Source organism: Coturnix japonica, chromosome 5, assembly GCF_001577835.2.
Source record: "Coturnix japonica isolate 7356 chromosome 5, Coturnix japonica 2.1, whole genome shotgun sequence".
Taxonomy (NCBI): domain Eukaryota; kingdom Metazoa; phylum Chordata; class Aves; order Galliformes; family Phasianidae; genus Coturnix; species Coturnix japonica.
The window spans coordinates 3548304-3569667 of NC_029520.1; the positions used below are offsets into that span (position 1 = coordinate 3548304).

The window sequence follows — 21364 nt, forward strand, 5'->3', positions numbered from 1 at the left end:
TGTCAATTATAACCAGTTCTCCTTTTCCATTTATCAGAGGGGGTGCACTCTCCTTTGCTTGTCTCCTGTGACCGGTGTACCTGTAGAACCCTTTCTTGTTCCTTTTCAGATCCCTTGCTAAATTCAGTTCCATCTGTGCCTTGGCTTTCCTGATCCCATATCTGCATATTTAGATGGCATTCCTGTTTTCTTCTCAGGCTGCATGTCTCTGCTTCCACTCCCTCTGCATTTTCTTTTTCCTCAGTTTGACCAGCAGGTCCTTGCTCAGCCGTACTCGTTTCCTGCCTCTTCTGCTTAATTTCTTATACAGAGTCCCTTAAGAGAGCTGAATGATTACCTAAACATGAATTATTGAGTGATTCTAAAAAGTGGTGTTTCAAGCAGAAGCTGGTAATAAGAAAAATGTTGACAGGACAACTGATGAGGGGTGCATAAAGCAGCATTACAGTCTGCTGAGTGAGACACATCAGAATGCGACATTTTACTGTCTTTGGTGCTGTGGTTTGAAGTGTTTAGCTTGACTCTGATGCTAGCAATTAGAAACATGCTGTTTGTTGTTAAAAAGAACCAAGTACTGTATTCTGCTTTGGTTTTCAACATGTACCCACCATCATGGTCACAAACTTCTTTAAACATTTGTGTGGTTTTTTTCCATCATGATATTTTTTTTAACTATTTTTTCATGTTACCTGCAAAGTTACAACTGATTCAAGTTACACCACCTTCTGTTGATTTGCTCTGTCTTGTTCTAGACTACACGAGTGTCAAGTTCCCAATGTTTAATTTGGTTTTTGATCAGGAAAGGAGTTTCCCCTGCAAGTAAACCAATATTTTAAATGTTATAAGGGTTGCCTTTGGGGGTAGGTGTGCTTTTTTGGTTCAGCTACAGGCAAAGGCTTGTGAATGGGAACTGCTGAGTTGTGGCCTTGAACCACTGATTGAGCACCTGGGGAAAGGACCCAGTCAGCCCTGAGAGCACAGGTGACAGCATTTGAGCTGTGTGAGTGGAAGGGGTGGAGCCTGGCTGCACTTCTTAGACCTCATTTAAGGGCTGACTGCCACTGGGGAAAAGTATTTTCTTGCAGATTCCTCCTTCGTGAAGCTTTCCTCTGTGAACCTAGAATCTTCTGATATGGGTGAGTAATCTTCTTCCCTTTTGTTATAGCACTTTTCTATTGTATCAACCCTATCATTTAATCTCTGGTGAAACACCGTTTCCCATCATATTAATCTGTCCAATTGCTATAGGCCTGCCCTAGGATTAGAGTGCAGGTAAAAATGGCCAAGCAGGCACTTCTCAGTTTTGATTCTTCTGGGCTGGGGTGAGGCTTAACTCAGGCTCATGTTGGGTACATGTTTTTTTGTTTTTTTGTTTTGGCTGCTTAGTAAAGTTTTGGCATATTAAATTAATTTGGGTAAATAAGTAAATCTAACCCTGAATTAGAAAGCTGAATATTGCTTCATTCTTCCAATAAAAATGAATGTATGTTGGTGCTATGTTAGTCCTAACTACCCATCAAAGTTATTGCTAGAGGCTACTCTATGGTTAACTCAAACACAGATCTGGAAAATTCTGCTCAGAAGCATTTAACTCATTATTGAGATACTGTTAAACTGACACAGAAGGATGAGTACTCTTAAGCTTTATATTCTCAGGCAGAAGCCTGGTAGAAGTTTGTCACCTATGTTTTAGTGAAGCACTTCCATTACTGTGGCTGTTCTTGCTGGAGGTCAGCAAGCTCTGTGCGTTTTGGTCACCTTCATCTGTTACTAAGTTGCTTCTGTACTTTTTGGCTTGAGTGCTTTCACAAACCTCTTCTCAAGGAAGGAGCAAAGGGATATCTTTTTAAATGACTTGTATGCTACTTAATGTTTACATCTTGTCTCTGTGTTTTGTAGTTCATGTACAGTGTGTTAATTGATTACCTCAGTGTGCTGGTGTGACTCTAAGGAGTCACCAGGGAAAATCCCCTTGAATCGAGAGATCTTGGAATGTGGCTCAACATGTAAAAGATCTTCCAGAAATAATTTCTCAGCAGTCCCTGATGTTCCTGATTCTCAGTATTGCTGTAAAATTTGGGCAAAGAAGGAAGCAGAACTGCTAATCAGAGCATGCCTTTCTAATTAACTGTTTTCCAGGTCCTCTTTAATTCCTTCCCAGTTGAGCACTTGGCAGTAATCTCAGCGCTAGAAAAAAAGTGTTTTTTTCAATTAGCGGTTATATTTAGAGGGAACATAAAAGGAGGGAGAGGACTCTGCAAGCTGAAGTTTTCTTCTAGGAGTTGAATGAGACAAAAATAAGTCATGCTGTTGTGGGTGAAGGAAAATAAAAATTGCAATCTTGGATACCAGAATGCATAAAGAGGAATGTAGCTTGCTTGATATAAATGTTGAGGCATACAAAATATATTTGTCACCTTTCTGCTATTTTCAGCACTGGAAAAGCATCCGTTGGACTCCTCTGGTGCTGCAGTTAATGATGTGGTCCAGTTGCAAAGAATTCAAAGAGAAACATGGAGTATAATAAGAGGTCTCAAATATGACCAGGCAGGTAAGAAGACTTCAGATCACTTAGGGGTAATCCTTAAATATGGAGAAAGTAGAATTGGGCTACCATAAGCATCCTGAAGTATGCAGGATGAAAGAGATAGTCTTTCCTAAAAAGACTAGACAGAAATAATAGTCTTATGTGTTAGAATGTTGTGACATTAATCTACAGGAAGATAGATGCAGGTTAAACAATGGTAAAAAGCTTTCTTAACAGGATAATAAGATGCTTGTGTTTCTGTCTTTGGAGGTCTTTAAAAAGATGTTAGACAAACACCTGTCATGCATGATACAGGTACAGATATTCCTGTCTAGGGCAGGGGTACGGACCGGATTTCTTGGCGAGGTATTTTCTTTGCCTGTTTTTTGTGACTCTGTAGTGAGCCTGCTCTCGCTTATGCATGTTTGGATCAGTTCCATTCATCCAGCCTGAGATTCACATTCCAGGGTGGGACTTTGGGGGTGCTGGGGGGAAGCTTGGTGATCCTTCTTTGGTGAAGATTTCTCCTGTGGTCTTGATTTTTCTGATATGGGTGAGCAGTCTTCTTCCCTTATAGCACCTCTCTACTGGGCCAGTCCTTTCATCGTTGTGCTTTTCCTGTTAAAAATAGGAAAATCTGTTGAATTGCTGTTCTATTCTTAATGTTAGTATTATGTTAATGCAGAGCATCTAAATGACTTTAACAAGTGGTGTTAATCTGGCATTTATATGTGGTTTAACCACACTGATGTTTTAATTAATTGACAAAAATGATACGAAGTGCTCTGTCAAACTAGAAAAGAGAACTCATAGGGATAGATGCAAAGCTTTGCAGGATTAACCTTGTTCCTTCCATGTTCATTTGCAGACATTTCTATGATTTTTTCAGTTTTTTGATGAAGTGGATTGGCTTTCTTGTGGCAGGGATGGAGTGAGCACATTTCCTGTGGTGGTCCAGCTTTACAGAGTGCCCCTTTATGAAAGGGTGCAAACTTGTCTAATCTCAGTTGGTTTGTATTAGGCAATACAGCAACTTAATCTTCTCCCGATTGCTTCTCTTCGTGTCTTAAGATATCACAATGTGACTGCATTATCTGAGCACCCAATGTCTTTGATACAATGAAAGCAGTATCAGAAGCACATACCGAACCCTTATGCTTTCCCTCTTCATGTTGCGAAGAAGCTATTAGGTTCACCTTATCCCAGGTGGATGCTGCAGGACAGGGTAGTCAGTGTGAAAGCACAGCTTCTCTGTTGTGTAAGCTACATTGTTAGCATCTGCTTTGTCCTGCACTTGCCAAGTTGGCCTGTACAATGCAAAGAGCAAATGTGTTGAACAACCAGCTAGTACAAGGTGAGAGTGTGAAATCACAGAGCAGAGTCACTGCCTCTTTGAACATTAAAAACAATATAAAATTATATGGAAAAGTTGGTGGCCATGCCCTGTGGCTGGGGGTGGTTTGAACTTGACAATCCTCGGGGTCCCTTCCAACTGCCATGGTTTTGTAATGTTGCTGTCAATATTCCACATCATAACATCACGTGCAGTATGGATCATTGAAACATTCATGCTCCAGTTCTGTGGAATAACAATGTCCCGAATACTCGGTTTTCTTCTGAGAGCGAGTGTCCCAGAGGACTTAGCAGCCAGAAATAAGTCACGAGAGGAGGACATACATAATCTTGCTCCCAGGCTGTAGTTCTTGGACTCTTGGAGAGTGGGAAGCATTCCAGCCATGTCACCTAGAGTTCACAGTAAGGCTCTCGGGTTTTGGGGACTCCCTGTTTTGTTCGATTTACTAGCCTTAGTCATACTGTATTACATTGTGTTGTCTTGTATTCTGATATCATATTTAGTAAAATAAGTTTTCATCCTTGGATTGCTGCCACTGTTCTCTTTTTCTCATTCCCCTTTTCCCTTCCCTTTTGGGCTGGGGGGCCCTATGATGTGGCTCCCCCTGCCAAGAGCACAGGTAAATCTAGGTAACCCATGGCACCAACTCAGGTCATTCTGTGAAAGACAGTTCATTTTGGTGATGCTGGTTATTCTTTTTTAAACAGTGCTACAGCTGAGTATGAAGAGGGACATCTGGCCTCAGGAAATGATGGCTTCCAGTGGGGGTGGCTTGCTGCAGGTAAGGATCAGGTGAGGCTGTCGACTAAGCCTATCTGCTGGGCTAAATCATTGTCTTCAGAAGTAAGAGAGTGGAAGCTGGAGCTTTTCTTATTAGATTTACATTCACCCCTGCCAGGTGGAGTACATGTTGATGAATATTATGAAAAGTTTTGTTGTTTTTTCCCCCAGGTTCATGCTTAAGCTTCACAGTCTTGGAAGTCTGGAGCATAAACAGTGGGTGAACTCCAAGAGGACAGCATTGCAGTAGACAGCATAGAACAAAGCTGTAAGTGTTGCGGTAGCTGGTATCGGGATTGCGTCCTGTTCTCTGCAAGCCACAGTGTTGTGGGAAGCTGTGGAGGAAATGCTCAAATGTATTTTAAGAGAGGGGAGCAGGTATCTCCTAAAAGCGTATCTGAGCTGATTAAAATGGGCTCTTAAGAGTGGATATCTTCAGGAGGTGGCACTGATGTTCAGTGTAGCTGAATGGTGAGAAATAGGGGACCATATGTTATCTCTTATCTCTGAAAATAAGGAATACAAGTACTTGCAAGGCCTGGGTCCTATGTGGAAGGTTTATTATAAATACACTGAAGAATATGCAAGCCCTATTGGCAGATCACTGCTGTGGTACAAGCTCTATCCAGACCTAGTGCTCAAGCGCAGTTAGAAACTTGATTCCTGTTACCAGGAGTTTCATACTCTGTTTGCTCATCAGCCTCACAAGTTAGGGCTGCTGCAGAAGCCCCAATTACTCCCCTGTCCTCTGCCTCTTCAATGTCTCCGGCAAGTCCAGTGACAGCTAGTGAGGAGATGCAGTGAAGGAGGCTGCAGGGTGTGCAGAGCAGCAAGAAGCTCCTGAGAGTGAAAGTGACTCAGATGATGGTGGGGAATGAGAAAATGCTAGAGGAAGATATTAAAACATTAACTGAGAAGCTGCAGGACTTAGAACTACGTATGAAGGAGCCATCGGTCTCTGAATGTTTTCACCAGTGTCTTTACAGCCCCCTGCCTATGCCGCTTCCTCCCCACGTAGCAGTCCTCCACCTTCGCGTTGGTCTGGGGTTATTAGAGATGTGATATTGGTAGGACAGTGGCAAGCTGTGTTTTGGCTCAATCAGCAGGAAGCTGCTCGGTGGGAAGTGCATGATTTGAAATTGTTACAACAGGCTCTTAAGACTAACTGGCTATGGGATAAAATCTGAAGCTTCTAAGCAAATCATTCAATGTATTTTCACTGAGGATGTTCAATGCCACTAGATGCTTGTTATCTTGAGCGGTTGTTACTAACGCCATCAGAATACTTGTTTGGTCAGGAATGGACGGAAGGGCTTTAAACAAATCAGTCAAGGAGGGGACCCTCGCCGCTGCCCCTCGGTGCCGGAAACGGGCCCTGCCAGGATTCGATCCGATCTCCCCCCAGGCAGGGGAGAAGGGAAATCGCACCCCCTCCCTTCGCTCCGGCCCCGACGTCAGCTGCGCCCTCCGGTCCTGCCCGGCCCCGTCGCTGCCGCTGCCGCCTTCCACCCCGCCCACGTCGTTTGCCCCGACGCTGTCTCTCCCCGCCCCGCCTGCATCGCCTGTTGCTGCGTCCCTGCAGCCTGCTCATAACTTTGCTAAAGACAAGGATGGACCGGCAGCTCGAACTTTCCTCCAAAAATGGGGGGTTAAACATACTACAGGCATTGCTCAATCTCCCACTGGACAAGCTATCGCTGAGCGCATTTATCAAACATTGAAATCCATTCTTGTTATTATTAAACAGAAAAGGGGGAATAGGGGAGATGCACCATGAGAAAAATTATGTAAGGCTTTGCTTGTGCTGTGTTTTTTGAATCGTGATCATACAGATAAAGCTCATGTGGTTTGTTATTTAGGAGCCTCCCCAGTGCTCAAGGAATGGCCTATGGTTAATGTTTGGAATATGGGCACAGGGCTTAGTGGTAGGGGACTGTCCCAGACAACTTGGGGTTGTGAATATACTCATATTTCCACAGGGACTGGCCCTACGTGGGTTCCAGTATGATACATTTAGCGTCATCTTGTGGCAGAAAATAGCATCCAGCCTTTATAGTAACTGGAATGACGTGTTTCTTACCTAGTGGTATTGCTTTGCAACTTGCTGTGTTATAGATAATATTAGTAATGGTTTGACATAGCGTGTGAATTTTCTGTGTTACCAATGCTTTCACAAGAATTAGAGTTTTAGGCATAATCCAGGTTGTTGTGTGCTTCTTCTATTTTAGTAACAGTTCAAATGGGTACTGCATCAAGAATTACTACCTACAGATGATTTTTGTAACATTATTAAATCAACAAGAAAACGTTTACCAATTAAATAGAAAAGGGAGCTAAGGATAAAACAAGTAACAATGGGAGTAAGTGACTATAGGTGTAAATAACTTTCTGTGAGTAGTTTGTATTTTAGAGTGATCTAATATAGTGGTTTGTTCTATTTTGTGAGCAGGTGTTCCACTTGGGCTCTGTATCATGCACTGGCCATGCAGATGTGGAATCCAAGTGGGGGAAAAAAATCCCTGCAGTCCTTGACAAGAATAAAAACTGGAGAGGATCAGTGATGGCTGAGAAAGGCCAAGTGCACTTTGAAGCAGGGGACGCCCTGCTGGCACTGCCTATCGCATCCACCATTGTCATGTTCCTTCTCTCTCCTTTTGGTGGTTTGCTAAAATAAATGCCTGTATGAGTGTGTGTGTGTATATATATACTTAAATTATGACCTTACATGTAACCTTATGTTTAGTGTGTTATCAATCAAGGCTCTGATTCAGTGATGATGTTTATGTTATTAAGATAACTAGTGCTATTATTTTATAGTGTGGTAATTTCTTGCTAATAAACAAAAAAAGGGGGAGTTATAAGGAAGGATGAAAAGCTGAAAAAGGAAACTTGTGAATGTAGGTTAGTTTTTAAGAAACTATTTGGATCATTCATACCTGAGTCCAAACAAGGACCCAGCTGTAATAAGAGTGCTGGAAGGAAACTCATGCTGCATAGAAGCTGAACTGAAGATCACGCTGGAAGAAGTGCTTCACTGAAGAAAGCAATCCTGTGTGCAGACATGCTTTTCTGTGGAGGAAAGAATGGGTCCAAGATGCAATGTATTTGGAGATCTTTTTAGAGGTTTTGTGGGATGGATTCAGAATCTGCTAAAATTAGGGTTAGTTTTATTTTGTTCCTCTGTGTTTTTGTTTCTGTTCCATTTTTGTTGCAGTGTATACAAAAAATGATACAGGATACTATGAACTGTGCATTTTCTATTAATAAAGAAGGGGGAGACATGGGCAAGTAACTGTAAGCAAGTAAGCAAAGAGTTTATCAGATTCTTTGGCAAACCTTATTACTGTGAAAACCTGGAAGACCAGACTGTGAGACAAAGAGCAAGCAATGTCTGTTTGCTTCTAAGAGTGGACAGGAGGTTCCACTGATATGTTTTGTTAATCATGTTGCTCTTAAGAAACCTTTCATCCTTTATCACTGTTGGTTGGGAGAAGCTGGGGCCAATTAACTGGTTAGAGAAACTGTTAGAGGAACAGGAATGTCTTGTTTGTTAGTAAATGGTATATAAGACTTATGTTAAATACAATAAAGACACACGGTTCTGATGCTACAAGAAACTAAGAGGGCTCTCTAACTCAACTGAGCACTGACAAAATTTTAAACTGAAAGATGGTAGCTGGAGAGTGCATATAATAAAAGAAGTTTTAATGATTAGTATGGTGATATAGTGGATCAGGCTGCCCAGAAAAGCAGTGGTTGCATTTTTATTGAAAAGTGTTTGAAGCTGGTTTTAACAGGATGACTCCATCTAGTGAAAAATGTGCCTGCCCATGTCAGGGAATTGGACTGCATAATTTAAAGACAAAAAAAAATAAATAAAAAAAAAAAAGAAAAAAAGGGTCCCTCCTACCCAAACAATTCTATGCTAATATCCCTAGTGATAGAATATATTTAGATAGCTATAAATCACACTAAAAAAAGTAGCATTTTTAAGTTACTTTCAGGTATATTTTTATCAATAGAAGTAATAAGGGAGTCTGCAAAAATATACATCTATTTTCAATATCAGAAAGACTTGTATTAGATGTGTCTCTCTCTTTTTCACACGGTCAGCTGTGTATTGCCGGTATTGGCAGATGACTCATTTACTTAGCATAATCAGAAAGAGAATGGAAGGGTAGGAATACATTCCCCTTTAAGAGCTTGTACAAAAAAGATGTAAATTCTGAAAAAAATTGTAATCAAGATATAGTTTCCTGGCTTTATTTCCTTAAATATAAACAGTGTGTTATGTGGCAAAATCGCACAAGTCTGATATCTACTTAACCTCTCTGCTTCTCAAGATTTGTCAAGCACGCATAGAAAATGAGTACTTAATGTTAATTTCTTGCCATAAGGTCATGAGAACTTTGTATGACCTTAGTGAGCAGTTCTCCCAATCCAGCTTATGAATGTCCCAAACATAAAGAATATAGAGCATGTGGTCCTACTCGAGACACAATCTGCAAGTCAAGGTCAAGAATTCCTCCACCGTTACTTACATCTCATACAACTGTTCAGCAATATCTGAAGCGTATGTGGCTGAGAGAAATCAACCAACCTCCCGTCACTTATTTGTTAGCGCTGTTCTCTTGATTCTAAATATAGATGCCTGTACTTTTTATGTTGTTCAGCTAAACTAAATGCAAACACCGACAACTTCTAAATCTCAGAAGTACAAATGATTTGCACCTATATCTTTAGTTAATGGTTCTTCTTCTGTGTGCCCATGATATTAAAGGTTTTCCTCTGAACATTTTGTTTTGTGCGGTCCACATTATGAAACTTCAGTTAAACGAGTGGAAGGCTGTTTCTGTCCTAATGGTACAATGCTGTTTGACTCCGGTGTGGATGTCTGTGTAAATACCTGTGGTGAATTTTATTTCTTCAGTTGAGTACTTACTTGTTTCCTCTTTGTTTTGTTCTGATGCATACAGCATTGATCTGACCGTATGCGGTATTCATACAACATGTAGTGAAGATGTCTACTGTTACGTGAGTAGTAATGGAAATTTATTTTGATATTTTCACAGGCTGTGTTGGATTGGATATGATACCAAGAGAGGTATGCTGCCGTTTGCTTTTGTATTCTAAGGCAAGGTTGGGTAGGGGGAGAAGAAAGTTGTCCTAATTATGCGATCACTCACTTTTTCTTTTTTTTTTTTTTAATGACAGTTTGGAGAAAAGTTAGCGGCAGACCGTCAGGACTGCATTTGCCTGGAAGGTGGAAGTGGCATCGTATGCGAACCTCACAGATGTCCCGAACAAAATAAGAGGACTCGTTCTGGGAAAGGCTTCTATGAAGTCACTGAAGTCAAGTCTGAAGATCCCTGCTTGCAGTGAGTTAATGCTTTTGTTTCTAGACTTTATTTATTCTTTAGGGACAGAAAGGAAAATAATTAGTTAAGCATCAGAGACACGTAGTAGGGAGCCAAGAAATGTTTTCTTAAATCTGTGTGTCCAGTGTTAAATAAAATGTATTTTAATATTGCTGTGACACAACACATTTTCTGTTCCAGGGTTCAACATAACTGCACCTACAGTTCTTCAGCTTAGAATCAATTTTTTTTTTATTTTTTGTTTTTTTATTTGTTTCAAATAACAATCAGCTGGATAGCAGAGTTCTCTGTGGCTGTGTGGTTTTCATTATGCAACAGTTACCTACAATGTTGGAGACAAAGAGAGAATAGTGTAACATTTACTCATGATTTCATTCCAAAGAATTGTGATACTTTTCTTACACTTGGTAATTAGGTGCTAGAAAAAAGAAATGAATGCAGTTCCTCATCCAGTGTATAGTGCCTGGATTCACTAGGAAAAATGCATCCTCCATGTGCCCTTTGTTTCTTTGGGGAGGGTTTGGAATATTTCCCAGCAAGGAAATGTTGCTTAAATGGGGACTCTGAGAAATACTTTTTCCTTTTCCTTCCTGTAATTTAATGTGCTTTACTTTTGTGGGGGTTTTTTTGTTGTTTGTTTGTTTGTTTGTTTTGTTTGTTTGTTTAATTTTTATTTTTATTTTTATTTTTATTTCCTCCTTTCCAGTATGCAACACAAGTTTGAGCACAACTAAACCCCCCAAGTTTACGCTGGGATTTGAAGTTTATTCTTATATTCCCGGTGATGAGTGCTGTCCCGTGTACCAGTGTGGTAAGTCCTTTGGAAATACATTTAAATGATTAGCTTTATATATAATGTAATTTAGTTTTAGATTTAATGAGACTGCATGCAGTACCCTAATGAAAGAAGTCAGATTCCATGAATCGGTTACTGCTAACTGTGGTTACTACTATTATGTTAATACAACTGTGAATTAGAGTTCATGTTGCTCAAGTGTTTTTTGTGCTGGTAGGTGCCTGTAGAGACAGCTACAGAATTAACTGAGATAGCAGTCTCAGCTTTAACTGAGCAAAATGTCCTCGCTAATGTATCTAAGAAGACAGATTGATGATAATTTGATACAGAGAACTTCTTGTTTCTGTTACATTGACATTCTCGGTTAGGAACTGAACTACCTATATTGGGTTAAATCTTCCTCCCTTGCTGCACGCTCAGTATTTGTTCTTGCACTTTATGTACACCACATCTGCTACCAGAAATGCAGAATAACCAAAGTATTTGAACGTGAGCATTGTTATTCGCTGTTGAAGAAATGATTGTGACTAGAGCAAAGACTTTTTTCACCAGTGTAACTGCCTAACTCCTTTCTTATTAGCAGTTCCCAAGAAGGTTTGTGTACATTACAAATGCTGAGTTCTTGGTAAGTGAATCTTTCATCAGTCTTCTAAAAATGCCTAAAAGGCCATTCGGCAGACTTAAACAGAAGTGCTATGAGGAAGTTTATCCAGTAGAAGCAATATTTAGAAATCTTTGATTTTTTTTTCAGGGATTTATGAACTCAACACTGTTTAAATATTTTCTGAAAAGGTTTATGTGAGTAGAGAGTTGTTTTAAATGTCAGTACCAGAGAGCGATTTGGTTTTAGGGTGAAGCGTTTATGCATTTTAGAAAGTCAGTCTGTGTTTACTGTCAGCTCTTTCATTTCAATTTTAATGCATTCAGAAATGAAAAGATTTGTAAAGAAGGAATATTCTGAGCAGATGTAGATCCCCTAGTAATTTCTTTTTAAGGGTCTAGTAAATATTTACTTACGTATGTTTATATGACTCCTTTGCTTTTAATATCCCGAATTTATCTTGTTATGTAGGACTTCAAATCAAGACATGTGAAGTTTAATTCAGTATTATTTTGTCTTCATAATAGCTAGACAAATATATATTTTTCCAGTTCATGTTGCACGAGTGACTTATTCCATTGCTTGGTTTTGAGGTTTTTGGGGAATTAAAAAATGTCTGTCACATGTCATATCTCATTAATATGTGGGACCTTTGTTTCTTTAAATTGATAGCTAATTCCTCAGTCTTCATTGATAAGTGTCACGATCACTTTGCGAGCTCACATATCTAAACTACCAGGCACTCAATGAGATGCTGCATCTCCTGTCAACATATTCCATGCAAAGCATACTGTGAACCAGTAAGTGACTATGTTAAAACTACAGAACTAGCAAACAAATATAATACCCATGTCCATGACAGATGCTATGGGTCAATGAGTTACATATGTTATGTATGGGGGGGCAGAAAGCGAGAACCTGGCTACGGTGTGGACACCAACTGTCCCTGAGCCGTCTATTTTGTGTAGTTTGATAGTATAAACCAACAGTTTCACCTCGGGAGGAGTAGCTAAATAAATGTCTGTAGTAATGCATTTAATGGAATATACTTAGGTTTTTGGCATGCTTACCACCATCTTTAGTTTATTCCATCTGTAGCCTGCTTTTTTTTTTTTTTTACTTCTTTTTGGAGTAGTGTAACCCATAAAAGCACCATTCTAGAGTATGCTTTGAGGCATAACCAATTATTGGGTTAGTGTGTTTTCACTTATTTATCCACAATGCATCTATTGGTGCTGTCATTTTTATCTAATTTTAATATCTAGGGATATGAACAGCAACACGTAGAGGGTGAGTGTTGTGGAAAATGAGTGCAGACTAAGTGTATTATACATACATCTCACAGTTCCAGTCTCATTCTGAACGTAAATATGCTCTACATGTTACCTCTCTACCAAACTGTGCATCTGAAATGTCAGCAACCTGAAGCAAAGACAATCTACAGTATTTTGGTATGAGGGAAGCATTAATGAAATCAATTTTTCTTCTAGGCTTTTTCTGGAATGATAAGCCTGTAATATCATGGAAAAGTTTTTGTGTTGTTTATTTAGTTACTTATATGTTGATGATTATAAGCTTGAAATTTTCTCCGTTATTTAGTTTCTGTGCACTGAAGAATGTTAGAAACACCTGCACGTGAAACAATGTTACTGCCGCTATTTAGCTTTCCCTTTGTTTGTATTGTTAATGTGCTTTAAGTGCTCCGGGCACTTTCTTTTTCTAGGGAAGTCCCACGAGATTCTCTCCGCTTGTGGCAAACTGCAATGTATGTAAAATTATGTATTCAAAATTGCTCTTAACCTAAAAATAATTGACTGAGAAACAATATGAAAGTCATTTTCAGAGGAGAGGAACGTTTCTCTGAGTTTCCTTCACCTCTTTCTATCACATTTTGTATTTCACTTGCAGCCTGGAGAGTTCATAAACGATCCTTACAACAACTGCACCATTTATAGTTGTACACATCTCAAGAACCAGCTTATCTCTTCCACATCTGAAATTACATGTCCTGCATTCAAAGAGGAGAACTGCTAAACTGTAAGTAGAGATGGAAAACAAACCACCTAGGTAATGCATTAATTGCTTCAGTTTAGTTCAATCACCTAATAGAATGATATCTCATTGACTCTGATGATCATCTCCAAAGTTTCTCTGTCCCACCGGTGCGGATTTCTGCTTCACCTACAGACCCACAGAGCATGTTAAATAAGATATTTGACAGAGAGTTTATGATTCTTCCGTCAACTCTCTTGGTAGCCAAAAAACCGGTCAGAATTCAGATGAAAGTACTTGTCAATTACTTTGTGAGAGGTCGTGCCTAAAAAAGAACCACGGTTTTTTTTGAATGTCACAGAAATACAAGCTGACCGGTCAGTAGGCAGTAGTGCCATGTACTATACAAATAGAGAAAAGAAGTCTTTGAGAAATATTTTATTTTTCTTTTTTTTGGAGTGATGGTTTGATGGTTACTGTAGACTTCCTTCAAAACTTCACCTGTATTTCCACAGTCCCCTGTAAAAATTGATCGATTTCAAGTCTGTTATAGACCATGATGTTTGTTTATTCTGATAAGTGCTAGAGTTTTAGCTAGTAATTTCCAGCCATTGAATATTTGCTCTCCTCTATTATTGACCTACAAATGTCTTTAACACGGGAAAGGAAAGTAATACTATTTTTCCTGTCTTTTATTTTGTTCTTTTAGGGAACTGTTACATTCTTATGTAACGGTTGTTGCAAAACCTATAGGTATGTTGCTGTATCTGAAATAACAGCACAGAAAATGAATTTGCTTCTTCAATCAGACCATTCTATCACGCAGAGACTGATACATTTGTATTTAAATAGATGCACCCGTGCTTATGTTTGTTACTCTAAGCATTCAGCACCCAATCTGTCTGGGAGGGCTTAAACTGAAGCAGAAAGAGCTCTCGAGACCATTTTTTCATTGCCCTAGCAGAGCCAAGTGTACTGAACTTCAGGGACAAAATGGAGCTATTTCACTAAAAGCATTTTCTGATCTTTCCCTTCAGGCGTACCTCTGGATAGCACCACGCCATGCTCTGTCCGTGAGAGAAAAGACTTTATTGTCTATAAGAACTGCCGTTCTCTGAAGAGAGTTGTCCTGACTGAATGTGAAGGAACACGTGCAACTTTTTCTCTGTAAGTAAACTGACCGGATGCTGAGATTTGAATTCTGCCACTGACCTTGTTTATGTAAAAGGAACAAAAAATTGATGGACTACAGAGTAGCAGAAGACTTAAAACTACCAGCTCCCAAACTCCTAGGCACAAAATCATTAAATCTCTGACTCAGAAATTGGTTCAGTTTAACACAAAGCAGAAAAGGGTAGTGTATTGCATTGGAATTAAGATAGTCAGTTAGGGCAAGTTCTGTCTGTGTTAAGAGATGAGGCATCTTTCATTTATGAGACAGTCAGACTGTCTCAGATAGAAGTCACTGAAAGAGAATATGAATTATTTCCTGTAACATGAATGAGACCCGAGAGAAACCGATCTTGATGTTCATAAGCTGACGAGCTGCCTCTCAGCAGTTAGCATATGAACTTAAACATTGACATATAAAATGAAATAGATACATATGTTTTAATGAAAGTTTCAAATACGCACAACTTTTATAAGGTAAAGATGTGAGAAAACAAATGCCTTAGTAGTAGTGTAGGTAGAGTGATTTCATTGTGTTATACCCTGAAAATCTACAAGAAAGTGGCTAGTGTGACACATGATAACGGGCTATTAGAGCACATTAGAATAATATAATTCTAAATCCCCAAATTGTCACTTGCTGCCTGTTGCTGCATATTCCGTTGGGCACCTTACATGAAAGAAAACCGGCCTTTACTCTGAGATTGAACCCCAGTTAACCGGAGGGGTTTACTAGCATTTTCAAATACCTCATAGTCTTAGAGTCTTGCTGGAGCTGCCTGTGCCTGCAAGCATAAGAAAAAGATGGCTCTTGATGCAGTTTATGGGCTGATACTGACAGATTCTGCATGTTAGCATTGGTATTTAGGAAGGTGATGTACAGAGTGCTGCAAAAAAGTCCCTATTGTGAGATAGCAACAGAATGAGCTGCAGGTTCTTGTTTCTGTTAACGCTGCTTGTTTTGGAATACACCCTAGGATTCATCTGATACAACTGTAGCTCTTGTAGCCGATAGGTCTGATGTTATTGTAAGTGGCATTGTAGACACAAGGCTCTGTAGTTTTCTTTCTCAGCTCAGGGCTGCATTTGCCCTTAGTCGTTTGATCCGGCATGTTTAACACCTGTCTGTGCTGGGACGATGAGAGGAATATTAGGAAACTGAACTCCTAGAACTCACTGCATTTCTTCAATAGGACCTACACTTAATATTTTTTACTAGAAAAATATTTTTTTACAAGAAAAAACCATGGCACTGCAGGGTTTTCTTTCAGTCCCTCCTAGTAATGGGCAAACTCCTTCTAGTTACAGGAGTTAGAAGATCCTGTGTAAACAGTATCCCTGCAGATTTTGGTTTTGCCACTGCAGGGCAGTGTAAGGCTAGGAATATAAAATGACTTCAGAGGCATTATAAAGCCTGCTGCCTACAACAGGGAGTTTGTATTTTATCAGGTGAAGAGTTTTACTTCTGAAAATAGCAGATGCTGATATTTCAACACTAGACTTGTACACTTTTAGTAAGCATTAAAATAAATTCTTCTGGTAGGAATTTATACATATGCACAACACGGTGATATAAAAACCTGCATTATCAACAAAACAGCATGTGACTTAGCTACCGCTGGCTGGAAACCTATATCTGAGAATGGCTGTTGTCCTATTTTCTCCTGCAGTAAGTACCATTTTTCCTTAAGATGCTCTTTTGAAATTTTTCACTGAGAGGGCTTTGAGGCCCAGGCCCAGGCTGCCCAGAGAAGCTGTGGATGCCCCATCCCTGGAGGCGCTCGCAGCCAGGCTGGATGGGGTCCCGGGCAGCCTGATCGGGTGATCAGCAGCCGTGCCTATGCAGGGAGTTGGAACTGGGTGATCTTTGAGGTCCCTTCCAACACAAGCCATTTTGGCATTCTATGACTCTGTGATTTTTAATTCCTTGAACTATTCCGGTTTTTATAAATGAGTCACAATCAGAAGAAATAGCCTCTCTTCTTTCCTCCCTGATACATTTTGTAGAGCAAGAGTAAGTGCTTTAAGTTCTCCAAAGATAATGTTCAGCGAAATATCAGTGTGTGATTGATCGAATACTGAATTTGTATTACAGTCAACCTATCCGGAAGTTCTGCTGCCAAATCTTGTGTCAGCAATTGCATACCTCACCCAGCTTCCCATTTACATAGTAACCAGCAAGGTGGCTAACAATAAAGAAAAGCTCAGCTAATGTCAAATACGGGTAAAGCTATGTGAAGTAAATTAGTTTTGCATATGCAAAATACCAGGAAATAGAATTACCACAAACTTTGTGCATAACATTTCAGCAGTTGTTAGGTGTTTTAAAGAGATTTGATCCCTTTAACAGATTTTTTAAATATACACCTGTTTTTAAAGTTTACTATCCCCTTTACTGCCTGCCGTTGTCGGAGGAAACGTAGCACTTCCATCAGAAGGATGCTCTGGTCACTTAATATATGAAAAATGAATGTTAAGTGTTAATAATAAAGCAATAGAAAAAAATGTTAAAGATTGAATCTGAAGTTAGCCATTGCTATATAGATTCCTTTTTTTTTTTTTTTTTTTTCCCTGTATCACAACATTTGTTCATGAATTGTCTGCCCTGCTTTAAATATTTCAACAGATTCCTGAAGGTGGCTTGAAGAACTGCGTATCCCAAATATCTCAACCTAGAAGCCAGTCTCTCTGATAGCTACGAGATATTTTGAGACTTCAGGTTATAAAGTGCCAAAGGGAATGAGAAGCAGGGGGTCTGGCAGGTGACTGCGTCTAAGTCAGATAACAGACTAATGCCAGGAAATGAAGCGCTGGAAATCACTGCCGACGGTGACTGGAGTTTCTCACCATGTCGTCGAACGTGTGAGAAATAGCACAGGTCAGCAAAGTGACAAGGGACTATCGCATCAAGGATGGACGTGTACGATCTGCTCACCGCTGTCCAGTAGCGCACCGCTGTGCTGCGCAGCGCTCGAATGCCACTCCGGTGACTTTCCAGTGAAGAGCAAACAATATATTTAATGTGTTAATTATGTTGCCTGCATAATTAACAGATATTTATATAATGAAATAATACGATATATATATATGTATGTATATGTATGTATATATGTATGTATATATGAAGACAGGTTTTAATTACAACTGCAATGTATTTTGTTTTTGTATTGTACTGACAACTTCAGCTCTACTGAGGTGTAACAAGCGTGATGCCTCGTCAACATTACCCCATCTCGCCTTCCTTGCAATTGGATCCTTTACACTGAATTCTCATCCTTTTTCTGTTTTATTGTTGGTTTTTTTTTTGTTAGTTTGTTTTGTTGGTTTGTCGTGATTCTGTTCTTTTTTTAATGTAGTTTTGTTTTGTGTGTGTGTGTAAATTTTATATATACTGAAGTTAAGGTTGTTTTTGTATAAACATTTAAACTTTAAGAAGGAATAAAAGAAAAGCTAATTTTGGTTCTCAAACTCTCTCTTCTAAAACATGCTGTAGAAAGAAATTTGTGTTAAATAAAACAGTTAGCTGTTAAATGCAAACGCGTGTCTGTTTTCATGGGGAGGGGAGAAAGCCCTGCTGAAAACGTATCTGAAATCCCACTCGCTGAGAGCATCCGGCGTTTGCAATCCGTTTCCCGTTTTCCTGTGTCGGGTTGAAGTTTGGGCACTACCGAATCAGCACGAGTCCTGTTTTACTGACATTGTCAGTTTCTGGGGGGAAATACACTCACGCCCTGCGTGGCGGCTGTGGAACAAAGATGCCGATTCCGTACCGCTGGGATATTCACTTGTTACGCACGAGCAGCATCGTCCATCACACTCACTTCAGGCTGTAGCTTTTTTCCTGCTTAATTGTTGCATAAGTACAGATCTAGAGAACTCAAAACGTTACGGTCTTGCTTAAGCTTCATGCAGATGTAAGTGATATTTTACTATAATATGCCCCAAATTGTCTTTCCTGAGCTCCGAGTAAGAAATAAATTACACAGCAGCTCTGGAAGACCACTCTATCAGCACATCTGTGACGTGAGGGAGCAGTTATCTCAGTATTTCACGTGCCTCACCATAGCGTTCTTTTGGCTACCGCATAACACTTGATCCAAGCATTCCTAAAGTAGTGGGCGGAAACAAATTAAAAAGACGAGGTAGTGAGAGAGAAACTTTGACGGAGCGAGAGTGCGCGGACCCGGCCAGGGAGGTTGTGGATGCCCCGTCCTTGGAGGTGTTCAAGACCAGGTTGGACGGGGCCCTGGGCAACCTGATCTAGTAAAGGTGTATGTTTGGTGGCCCTGCCAGGCAGGGGGTTGGAACTACATGATCCTTCTCAGCCGAGTTCCCAAAGCGCGGATCGCTCAAGCCGGGCGGGGCGCGGAAGCCGTGACGCTGCCCCATTTCGTCCACCTCCGCGAGCACCCCGTTCGCTCAGGCCGTTCGTTTAGAGCTGTGACAGAGCGCTCTGACGGCACTGCTTTATACAGTATATTAACTCACAAGTCCCACCCTGAAACGTAGCCGAGCAGACGGCCGGTTTGATCTAAGTAACAGGTAGTTCGGCAATAGCTTTGCAACGTATGGCGCGCCCTCAGCGGGATCCGACGTAAAATATACGTGTGACAGCGTGCAATGAAAACATTCACAGTTCTACCGTCGTAAAACTGAAAATGAGCGGAGTCCAACTTAGGAGTTTAAATTAAGAACGAAATGTCACGAAAGTGAATTTGGATGACAGAAGTCTGTACAGAGTCCATGTGTCTTTAACTGGAGATAGCTGACATGTCACCCACAAGCATTGCAGTTGTGTTTGTGACACACGAGCGTAACCCAAGGACAACCGTACGGAACAGCTGGCAGAAGCTGCGCTTTCAGATTGTACCTGTCAGAATTTCTCCGCCACATCAACCGACCCACCGGGGAATCCGTCCAATCCCCGCTCCCATGTTTTCCACTGCTGCCTTCAGCCACATTTTCTGTGTCAGATACCAAGTATTTTACTGTTTCAACAAATCTTTGTTTATTTTCTTTTTTCTTTTCTTTTTAAGTGCAGTCGTTAATCCTTAGATCAAGATCTGCAGTCCCGTGTCGAGCTGTCAATTCCCCCGGCCGGCGCTAACGAGGGCACTAACCGCCAGGTGCCGCGGGGCCGCGGCCGCCCGCTCAGCTGGCGCCTCGCTTGGCGGCCGGGGGCGGGTTCCGGCCCGAGCGGCTCTTAAGCTCCTCCCGAGGCGCAGGGGAGCCATCAGACGGCTCCGGGATTCTCATAGAGTGGGACGCGTCGGCGTGGGCTCCGCTCCTCGTCAGTTGGGCTCTGCTGGGGCTGCGGAGCACCCGCGATGGGGCTGCTTTTGGAACGGGTCCTTGGGTTTGGGATTTTTCTTGTAACGTTCTCTTTGTGTTGTGCGTTTGTTTTTCAGGTTGCGGGTGGACGTTTCCCGGTGAAGAGAGCCTGGATCCGGTGATGCGTTCACAGGTAGGAACGGGACCCGGGGCGACGGACGCGACGAGCATCCGGGGACCGTTCGGGCCGTCCCGCTCCGCAGCGGGAGGCCGCCGGCTTCGCCGGCTCCGTCCGGGTCGGCGGCGCGGCGCTCCCCCCGCTTCCGGAGCCGTTAACGTCCCCGTCCAACGCCCCGGCTGCCGTCCGTTTGGACAGTCGGGCCGCCGCTCCGTTCTCCGAGTCGTAGCGGGGTCCCGGGGCGCTTTCAGCCCCCTCCGGGCTTTTTATCGAGGGCTTCGGGTTCTCTCGATGTCATCGGTAGGAGCGAGCGAGACGGGGCCGTATTGTTCCAGCCTCGGGGCGGCTGGGAAGGCGAGGGTGCAGCAACGCAAAGCGCTGCTGAAACAAGTTTTCTTCTCTTTCAGGCCGAGCTTCTCGTCAGCCCGTAGCAGCGAGCGCTCAGAAGCCGCTCGGTAAGCTCTTTGTTCTGGAGTCTCTTGTCAGGCCGCCTTTCGGCCTTTTTAGTTTCATCCCCTTCCCTTTATTTGTAACTTGAGGAGCGCGATCTCTTTCCCATCAGGGAGACGCGGCGGCACGGCTCGCACGACCGGACCGCCGTTGAGGACCGCCGTGTTCTTTTCCGGAACTCCTTGAGCTCTGCCTAAGGATGAAGGAAGAAGTAGGGGAGCCCCGGGGCGCCTCACCCCAGTCGAGGCGCTGCCGGAGCTCGTATTCCCGGTCTAGGAAGGGCTCGCGGGCGATACGGTGAAGTTCGGGATTAGACCGGGAAGACGCAAGGCAGTAAGTATCTTCTATTGGAGCACCACATCCAAAGGGCTTCCGAACAGATCCCAGGGCGTGGAGTCAACCACCTCCCTTGGGAGCCTATTCCAGCGTTGAACTGTCCTTTGTGTAAAGTAGCGTTTTTTGTCTTCCAGCCTAAAGGTACCTCGTGGCAAGCGGAGGTCTTTTTTTGTCATCTCGTCACCAGTGAGAAGAGACTAGTCAGTAGCCCTGCCCTCACGGTAAGCACCTCAGAGATAGCAGAAGAGAACAATAAAGTATCCCCTTATCGTCTTTTTCCCGTATCGTAATGGGCTAAGCCTAGGCGTGTCGAGCAAGGCGGCAGAAGTGAGTATCGAAGAGCTTCGCGTTCCGTTGTTTGCGTTCTTTGTTCCAGGCCAGGCGGGCGAGGACGGAAGGACAGCGCGAGTGAGAGCAGCCTTCAGGGAGGGCGAGAAGGACAGGCGGCGTGACAGCGGCCGGTAGGCGTCCCCTTCCTTTGGCGGCACGGTGTCGGGACGGCACGTTCCGGATGTTACTTTTTGGTGCTTT

General features: G+C 41.9%; 3 long non-coding RNA genes across 7 annotated transcripts; all 3 read left to right on the plus strand.

Moving 5' to 3' along the window:
* The first annotated feature begins 859 nt into the window (after nucleotides 1–859).
* Nucleotides 860–11460, plus strand: LOC107314330. Of its 3 annotated transcripts, XR_004307559.1 has the most exons (8): nucleotides 860–1136; nucleotides 2435–2551; nucleotides 4589–4662; nucleotides 4833–4929; nucleotides 9734–9765; nucleotides 9876–10039; nucleotides 10746–10850; nucleotides 11416–11460. It is a non-coding gene; the product is annotated as an uncharacterized LOC107314330 (long non-coding RNA). The 3 variants fall into 3 exon arrangements; XR_004307558.1 differs by having other exon boundaries at nucleotides 860–2551; XR_004307560.1 differs by lacking the exons at nucleotides 860–1136; nucleotides 2435–2551 and adding an exon at nucleotides 2566–3881.
* Nucleotides 11461–12538: 1078 nt separating this feature from the next.
* Nucleotides 12539–18369, plus strand: LOC107314313. The gene is made up of 3 exons (XR_001555328.2): nucleotides 12539–13473; nucleotides 14466–14595; nucleotides 17225–18369. It is a non-coding gene; the product is annotated as an uncharacterized LOC107314313 (long non-coding RNA).
* A 1885-nt stretch (nucleotides 18370–20254) lies between these two features.
* Nucleotides 20255–21315, plus strand: LOC107314314. Of its 3 annotated transcripts, none has more exons than XR_001555329.2 (4): nucleotides 20255–20502; nucleotides 20610–20830; nucleotides 20968–21054; nucleotides 21210–21315. It is a non-coding gene; the product is annotated as an uncharacterized LOC107314314 (long non-coding RNA). The 3 variants fall into 3 exon arrangements; XR_004307443.1 differs by having other exon boundaries at nucleotides 20478–20502; nucleotides 20587–20830; XR_004307442.1 differs by lacking the exon at nucleotides 20255–20502 and having other exon boundaries at nucleotides 20512–20830.
* Nucleotides 21316–21364: the final 49 nt, after the last annotated feature.